Source organism: Solea senegalensis, linkage group LG21, assembly GCF_019176455.1.
Source record: "Solea senegalensis isolate Sse05_10M linkage group LG21, IFAPA_SoseM_1, whole genome shotgun sequence".
NCBI lineage: Eukaryota > Metazoa > Chordata > Actinopteri > Pleuronectiformes > Soleidae > Solea > Solea senegalensis.
The window spans coordinates 13,608,274-13,616,519 of record NC_058040.1 but is presented as its reverse complement, the minus strand read 5'-3'; positions in this window follow the sequence as shown (position 1 = coordinate 13,616,519).

Here is an 8,246-nt window from a genome sequence, read left to right as displayed (position 1 = left end):
TCCAGTAACAGCTACATGGAGGAGAAGAGGGGCATGCTGGGATGTGGGAAGTGAGACAAATGAATGAATGTTACTTAATGTGTTATTATCCTCGCTTAAATTCATGAATATGTTCTGCTTTTTTTCTCCCCCCTTTTTTCAGGACCTGTGACCTCCATGAGTTCTTGATTTTCACTCCTGGTACAGAAACATTCGACACGATTATCAGAAAACTACGACAGAGTATGAGGGCCAAACTTAAGAAAAAATGTTTCCTTCGAGAATAAAGTCGTGATATTGTGAGAATAAAGTCGTACTTACTATTCAAGCAAAATCTCAGATGATCAGCTGCGTCAAAATGGGGAGCGTGGAAATACCAACTTTATTCTCGTAATATTCTGACTTTTTTCTGATAATATTCTGACATTTTTAAAATCACGACTTTATTCTCATAATATTACAACTTTTTTCTTGCAATATGATGACTTTTTTGATATTACGACTTTATTCTCGTAAAATTATGACTTTTTTAAAAGATTCAATTTTTTCTCTCTTCAGTTTGGCCCTATTACTCTGCCGTAGAAAGCAGAGTTGGTTTGTTGTATTTTTAAGTACAGATCATCAGATTATAGCATTTTCTTCATCGATCCCCGCTTCCCCCTGGTACGATGGCCTTCACAGGCGTCACGGGGAAGAGCGACCAGATTTACAGTATTCTTGCAAATATATTTACCTACAGTTTAAATATAGACACAGATATATTTGAGTTGAGATGTTCCGTGGTTTCCCGCAAAAAAAAACCAAGTGGACTGTGCATATTTCGAGCCGTGGTTTTTTTAATGTAAAATATTTTTCTAGAAAAAATAAAAGAATCTGGATGACTGTCGGTCACATGAGTTGTGTCACGACACATTATTATTATTATTGTTATTATTACAGAGTGTGTGTGTGTGTGTGTGGCTGTGTGGGCAGAGTGTGTAATTATGTCGCATCATTGAAAAAGACGGATGAACGTAACATGACAGCTTGCAGACACCAGCTGGGCGATGTACTCCATGTCTCTGATGTTCTCGAGCATGTTTCCTCTTGTAACGGTCGCTGGTTCATCGGGAATGCAAACCACGTCACGTCAATGAGTTCTCCTCTGGCTCTCACCACTTTATTGTGTATACTTGTTCTTCTGCTTGTTCAGGCCAGTGTCTAAGCAGCCAACCACATGGCAGTCCATTCCACTTGGACTTTCCAAGATTAGGAAGTGGGATTTCCCAAATAAAGAACAGGGTCAGGTTAAAATGACTATAAAATCCCAATCCCAATCTCCCACTCTTCTCATTTATACTGTTTACATATTGCACTTTACACACCCTTTAACACCGACACATTTGTGCAATCAACCAAATATGAGTTTAGAAATTGAAATAATAACTTAATCTATATTTTTATTATATATAAACATATGTCCACTACATTCAAACATTGTCAAATGCTGATCAAGCCCGTCGGCTCCACATTTCTCTCTCATTCAAACTGAGCATCAGAATAGGGAAGACAGGTGATTTTAAGTGATTTTGAATGTTGTGATATATCTGCTGTTCTTCTGTATTTCAGAAAAAAACTGTTGATCTACTGGGATTTTCCACACACAACAGTCTCTTGGGTTTACAGAGAATGTTCTGAGAGGGGAAAAAAAAAAAAAAAGGAGAAAATATCCCGAGAGCTGCCTTTTTCCGTTTTCAACAAGTCTTTGACACGTCTCCAGAGGAATCCCCAGCCCCATTCTTTCCCATTTCTTTCAAATCTCTCAAGCTCCTCCAGATTTGATGGCCATCTGGGCTTAGACCTTTGTTCAGTTCACCCCAAAGGTTTTCAATGGGATTTAAGTCAGTTAAACTTTGAGCAGGCCAGTCAATAACGTTGATCTTCTGGAGGTAGTTCTTCACCGGGAGGGTCGTTCTCGTGTTGGAAGACAAAGCGACAAACTGGACCCAGTTCTAGACATTTCTTTATTTCCTCTTCTTCATTTCATCTATCTATCTATCTATCTATCTATCTATCTATCTATCTATCTATATGCTGAATACCTAGCTAGCAGTTACAGCTAACTATCATCTATCTATCTATGCTAAATAGCTAACTTGCCAGCTAACTATCTATCTATCTGTCTTTGCTTAATATCTATCTATCTATCTATCTATCTATCTCTCTCTCTCTCTCTATCGATCGGTTAGCTTAAAGTAAGCTAAAAGAATGCTCTGTGTCACTACCAGAGTTAACTACAGCAGACAAAATTCCTCAGCCATAATAATTTGCACATAATAATGCTGTAACATTAGCCCTCGCTGCTGTAGTAAATGTGAACAGCAGCAGGGCAGAGGCACAGTGTGCTCGTCCTCTCCCACAGTGTTAAGATCCTGCCGACGCTCTGAATCTTGCACTTTGTGTTCACAGAATTTTGCACTGAACGCCAGTTACACAGTTACTAACATCACGAGCGGCGCCGTAATGAGCCTCCTACTTCACTGCTTAGTATTCTATTTACAAGAGCATTTTACATTCACAGTGAATGAATTGTGTTCCGAGATTACAAGCAACAAACACAACCACCATTGTGTTAATGGCTTGTTCTCCCGCCGCTCCTTTCATGCACATTCCCCCTCGAATTCTTTTTTAGTAACTCACCATCATTTCTTTTTTTTTTTGTAGTATGAAACATGTTCATTCTTATTCTCCACAGCATCTCGTCTTTGTCTCACAAAGTGCAGTGCAGGTCGCGCTGTGACTCCACCAAGAGCGGCAATTTTTCTTCCCTCCTCTTGACACACTTGAGTGGTGTTAATTAACTAGTGTGGTCTGACGGCCATCGGGAGAGAGCACCTGCTCCCAGGGGGGGGTTGATGCAGCAGCAAGATGGACGGCTACACTGTGTCACACTGACCCTGTTTGAGCCCATGTTTTAAACCAAAACAAATAGATATAGTGTAGTTATTTGAAAAAATATGTGTATTAATAAATCTTTTCAATTTAAGGTTATACCTTTTGTATTTATCATTATCTACTTTCACTGTAGCTATTTAATTATTTAAGGTCTTGCTCTAACTATTGGCCGAAACTGAATATATTGTCTATTAGTGTGTTTATACTGTATGACTGCACGTTTGCTTTAACCCTTGATCTGTACCGCAGGTGCACCATTGGTAAATTGCTGTGGGAATAAGACACAAATCCTTATATGGACATCCTGGGGGTGTGTGTGTATACTGTAGGTCACATATTCAGGCTTTAAAAAATGCCTTTTATTAACATCTTCTTACGTGATGTTGAGTCATGTTGATTATTTTATTACGTATTTTATATGACCGCGTGTTTGCTTTAAAATAAAAATTGTTTTGTATTTTGCAGCCTTAGAATAAGCCTTATATACTGCATGTTTGCGGCCAACGTCTTGCGCCGGCCATGATCCTACAACAGCTGAAAATGGAGAAGAACGACGTCTGTTGGGTCCCTGATGTGCTTGGGGAAAGGTAGGTGTTTGTTGCAATTTGCAGTCTCACCATTAGATGTCACCTTTTCTCACCTTTAAGTCACAACCTGTGGTTTTGGATCTGTTTCTGTAGCACATTTACAACAACAGTTAACTAAACTAATATTAGCACACAAAACATGTGCAAATATTGTTTTATAATGATTCCATGATCTAAATTAAGACCTACAGTGGTTAACAAATGCATTAGACCACCACCCAATGAAAGGTTTATGCCACATCAGCCCTAAATTAACAGCATTGGTAATTATCAAAATAATTTTTGTATGTTTCTGTAATGGTTAATACACCAGTATGTAGAAGCTCTTTACCAAATTATAGTTTTAATGCTAAAATATGATTATTATTGTCATCCACGAATTTTCCGAGCAGAAAAAAAGAGATAAGCACATTATTATTTCTTGATTAAGATGTCAAATTATAGTTATTTACTTGTGTTCCTGAACAGAATAATGAGTTTTGAGTGGGTGAATGTTATGTTTGATTAATTTCTGACTTCTCAGGCAAGAAGCCCAGTGAGCCGGCTCAAATTTGGGTATAAAAAAGGTGAATTCAGTTTGTTATTTGTAAAAATAAATAAATGTTTTCTTATTTTTATGACAGGTTGTCTAATAAATATGTTAAGAAGTTTGGGTTTCTGCAAAGGAGTGGGCAGATATAATAATAACAACTTAAATAGAAAAGAAAGACAATTTGGCACAAAGACAAACAGATGTAAAGACATTTTCTAACATCTGCAGGAAGGAAATTGCCGTTTGATTTTCTAAATTAGGATCCTCTGCAGTTTCACTGGTAAAGCCCCCGGGCTGACAGATGCCAAACTCACACACTTCAACCATCACAGTGCGATGATGAAACGTCAATAGCCTGTGCAAAAGGAACTGATCCATGGAGTCCTCTGTTAAACAGTTTGTGTATTTAATTGTGTGTGTCTGCACGCCCAAGTGCAATTGTTCCCGCTGCACCGCGGGAAAAGTGATGCTGTCAAAGAGTTCCGGCTTCCAGTTGATGTGTCGCGGTGAGTTTGTGGTGAGAGTCAGCAGAAGCAGAAGGAGCTGTTTCAAAGCTTGTGCGTTGAGAGGATCATTTGGCAGACGGATCTCTGGCAGCTCTCCGCCGTCACGTTCCCCCGCAACAAAAAGGGTCATTTTGAATTCAACTCTTGCCCACACAAGACTGGGGGATACTGCAGGGAAAGGAAGGGAAAGGTGTGCTGGCTCATTTCTATCCAGTGGAAGCATAGTCGTCTCCGCGCTGAAAGAAATCGTGTGACAAAGTGACAGTGCAGGCCACGAGAGGCTTCAGGTTGATGGCGCGCGCGCGTGTGTATGTGTGTGCACGAGTGTGACAAAAACAGACACATGGTACAAGCAGTGGATGAAGCCAAAGTGTCTTTGAAGATGCAAGTTTCATTTTTTTCACTCAATATTCTGTCACTGTAACACTGACGAGAGAGAGAATACTCCGACGGATTTTATTATGACAAACAGGCAGTGGATGAGAGGATGGAAAGGGACACTTCCTTATTCCTTATCAGTCATTTTCTTTCTCATGGGAAACAATGTTCTCATTTACTATCCAACAGGTAATAATGTACTCAAATTAAACAAGGCGTTGAGTAAACACACACATAGAGATTACAGCTCTGCACTTTGTAGACTGTTAATTAACCCTTAGTGCTCACGGGTGCACCCATGGTAAATTGCAGTGGGAATAATACACAACTCCTTATATGGACATCCTGCGGGTGTGTGTTTATAGGTCACATATTCAGGCTTTAAAAAAGGTGGTGTGTTTTGTCTTCTTATGTGTCAAATTTTGATTCATTTTATGTCACATTTTTAGTAGTGATATAAAGTAGCAATAATTGTGCAGAAGTCACAAATTAGACCATTTTTTCTTTACTTTTTGTTCATAAAACGAGTGAACTTTGAACTGTGACATATTTCCAAATTTCACAATTCAATGCGATTTTAAACATTTTGGAGTATGTTTTGCCCAGGTGTGTTTATGTAGTTGATGAAAATGAAAGAAATGGTTCATCAGATTGTCTAGGTTGTGCCGAAAAAAAGGAATATAAGACACTGTATATACTGTACGTTTAAGCATAGCATCTAAAATGCTCTGTGTTCTAAGGAATTGTCCCCTAAGTCATTGTTTCCCAAAATGTGTATATTGTATATTATATATCATATACATATATCATATTATAGTATATTATATTATATTATATTATATATTATATACAGGGTTAATAATATAAGAGTATATCGATGTTTGGTCAATGAATTCAAACTTTAACACATGTTATTTAAAACTTATACACATAAATCTTAATTAAAAGGTTGGGGAACTATTCTGCAAAAGTGAAGTTTATGACAAGGAAAAAGTTGTGTGGAATATAACCTAAAGACAAGTATTGAGACTGTTTCAAGAAAAAAATGAAAAGAAAAGAGTTCCTTGTTAGGTCACTGAGAATACAGACAGTCAAGTGTCTGGCAAAGTGATTTATGGTTTTAAGAGCATTTATCGAGGCCCCCCCCCACCCCCCCAAGCGGCAACTGTTTTACTTATCTGTTATGTAAGACAACTGAAGTCAGCACTGATACACTTAATGTGTTTTTGCTCCCTGAGGGAGTTGGAGCTACTTGATAGCCTACTTACGTGCATAGATTACATCTATGAATACGAAGGTCTCCCCGGAGTCCAAGGCTCCCAACGCTGTAATAGGGTCTATTGAATTTCCCTTTGCTTCTCTGTTTAATTATCTGGCATGACCTATTGGCAGGTATCACATGCTTGGAGCGTAGCAATACAGTGAGCAGACAAAACTTATTATGCTGATCAAGTCTCAAAGGTTTGTTTCGGTGAAGAAGCAGTGACCTTCACGGCCAGATTTTGTAGCGATCTGAAAAAGTTGGCTGCCATTCAGCTGGGCAGTGTTTGCACCGAGTGGGTAGAGTGTATGCCTCAAATGTTAGGCCAGGGCACAATGCCTCCATTGTGATTAGCCAAGGGTGAACTTTGACCCCCTCATATCAAACACAATTTATAAAGTACCAGATAGGTGTACAGTGAGGAGAAGGACATTTATACAGCAATAAATGTACTTGTAAATAAAATGTATAGTAAGGTAAAGGTAAAAATGTTTGACAGATGACCTAATGTGAAAAGACAAGATGAAATAGTCTGCACCGGCCTTGTATAAAATACCTCAAAGGGGTATTTGAGTAAAAGTGTTTTACCAGAAAATTACTTTTTTTATAATATTATTTAAGCAAAAGTCTTAAGGTATATGACATTTACTGTACTGATATAAAATGTATTTAAGTATTTTTAAGTGGTAGGGCAAGTTATCTTTGAACTGGAAGGTTGTGGGTTCAATTCTTCCTAGTCTAGTCTTGATGACCACTCCAAAGCTGCTGTACACCACAGTTCAGCCATTCACATCTATGTGCAGTGCATTTTCTCATCTTTCATGCCCACTCACACGCCGTCAGGAGCAACGTGGGGTTAAGTGTCTTGCCCCAAGGACACATCGGCATGAAACTCACTCTACCACTGAGCTACTGTCACTATGTGTCCTTGAGCAAGACACTTAACCCCTTAATGTTGCAGCGTGTGAATGTATGTATGTAACCTTAACTTTAACCACTTAATATCTAACCCTTACTTACAGCCTAACCACAATTCAAATCTTAGCTCTAAATTGAACCACTTCCTCATTAGAACCAAGGTTTTGTCTCTGTGAAGACTACTGGTCTGTCACGGTCCACAAGAGATAACAAATGAATACACTACACAAAGACACACACACACACAGCTTGGTTTTCATGACTTCAGAGGACATTACATTGACTAATTTCATGGAGACTTACTCTGATGTCTTCTCCTTAAAACGTGACAGGGACTTGCTTTTTTGTCCCCATAAAGAAGACGAGTCCCCATACTGTGACTGTGAAAACGAAGCCATGCTAGCTTCAGATGTTAGCTTACTCTCGTTCATCGAGCGATTTATTACTTTGCCTTGGGGGTGCGGGTCTTTTTATTCTTTGTTTTTCTTGACACTCCACTCATATTCTCAGTTTTTGTCAAATTCATCGTCGACCGTGTCTCGAGTTTTAGTAGGAGTTTAATATGTTGTCCCAAATTTAGGTCCTACAGTAGTATCTGTTATTTATTTACATGCATTTTATACAACTGTGCTCATGACTGGAGTCTCCTCTCTAACCGAAGTTCATCACCTCGAGGCCTCTGCACCAACTGGCACCAGCAGCAGAAACTCTATGTGGGGCAGAAGGAACCAATCAATCATTCTGCAGGAGCCATGGAGCAGCTAAAATATTCACAGCGAAGTAAACCCCTGCAGAGTGGACACCTGCAGCAGTGGCTGGTGGGCAGCTCCCAGCAAAATATGCCAACTGTCCTGTTTAGTCAAACTTCCCAACACACTTTTAAACACCGCATCCATATTTTCTGTATGCAAGGAGCACATGCTCAGGAAAACTTCTGTGACTGACAGTATTCTGTGCTGTAAAATAACTGGCTGTCATCGAACTTCCTATCAGCAGCAGCCAGTTTGTTATGATTGCCACTTGGACTGAGAGCACACTGAAAGTTAGACAGTCCTTCCTGGTATGATTTATTCCTTGATTCTGTCATTAACAAATGTTAAAAGTGTGTTACAAATGGCATCCAAAGGACGAGATAACACAAATGAAAGGAT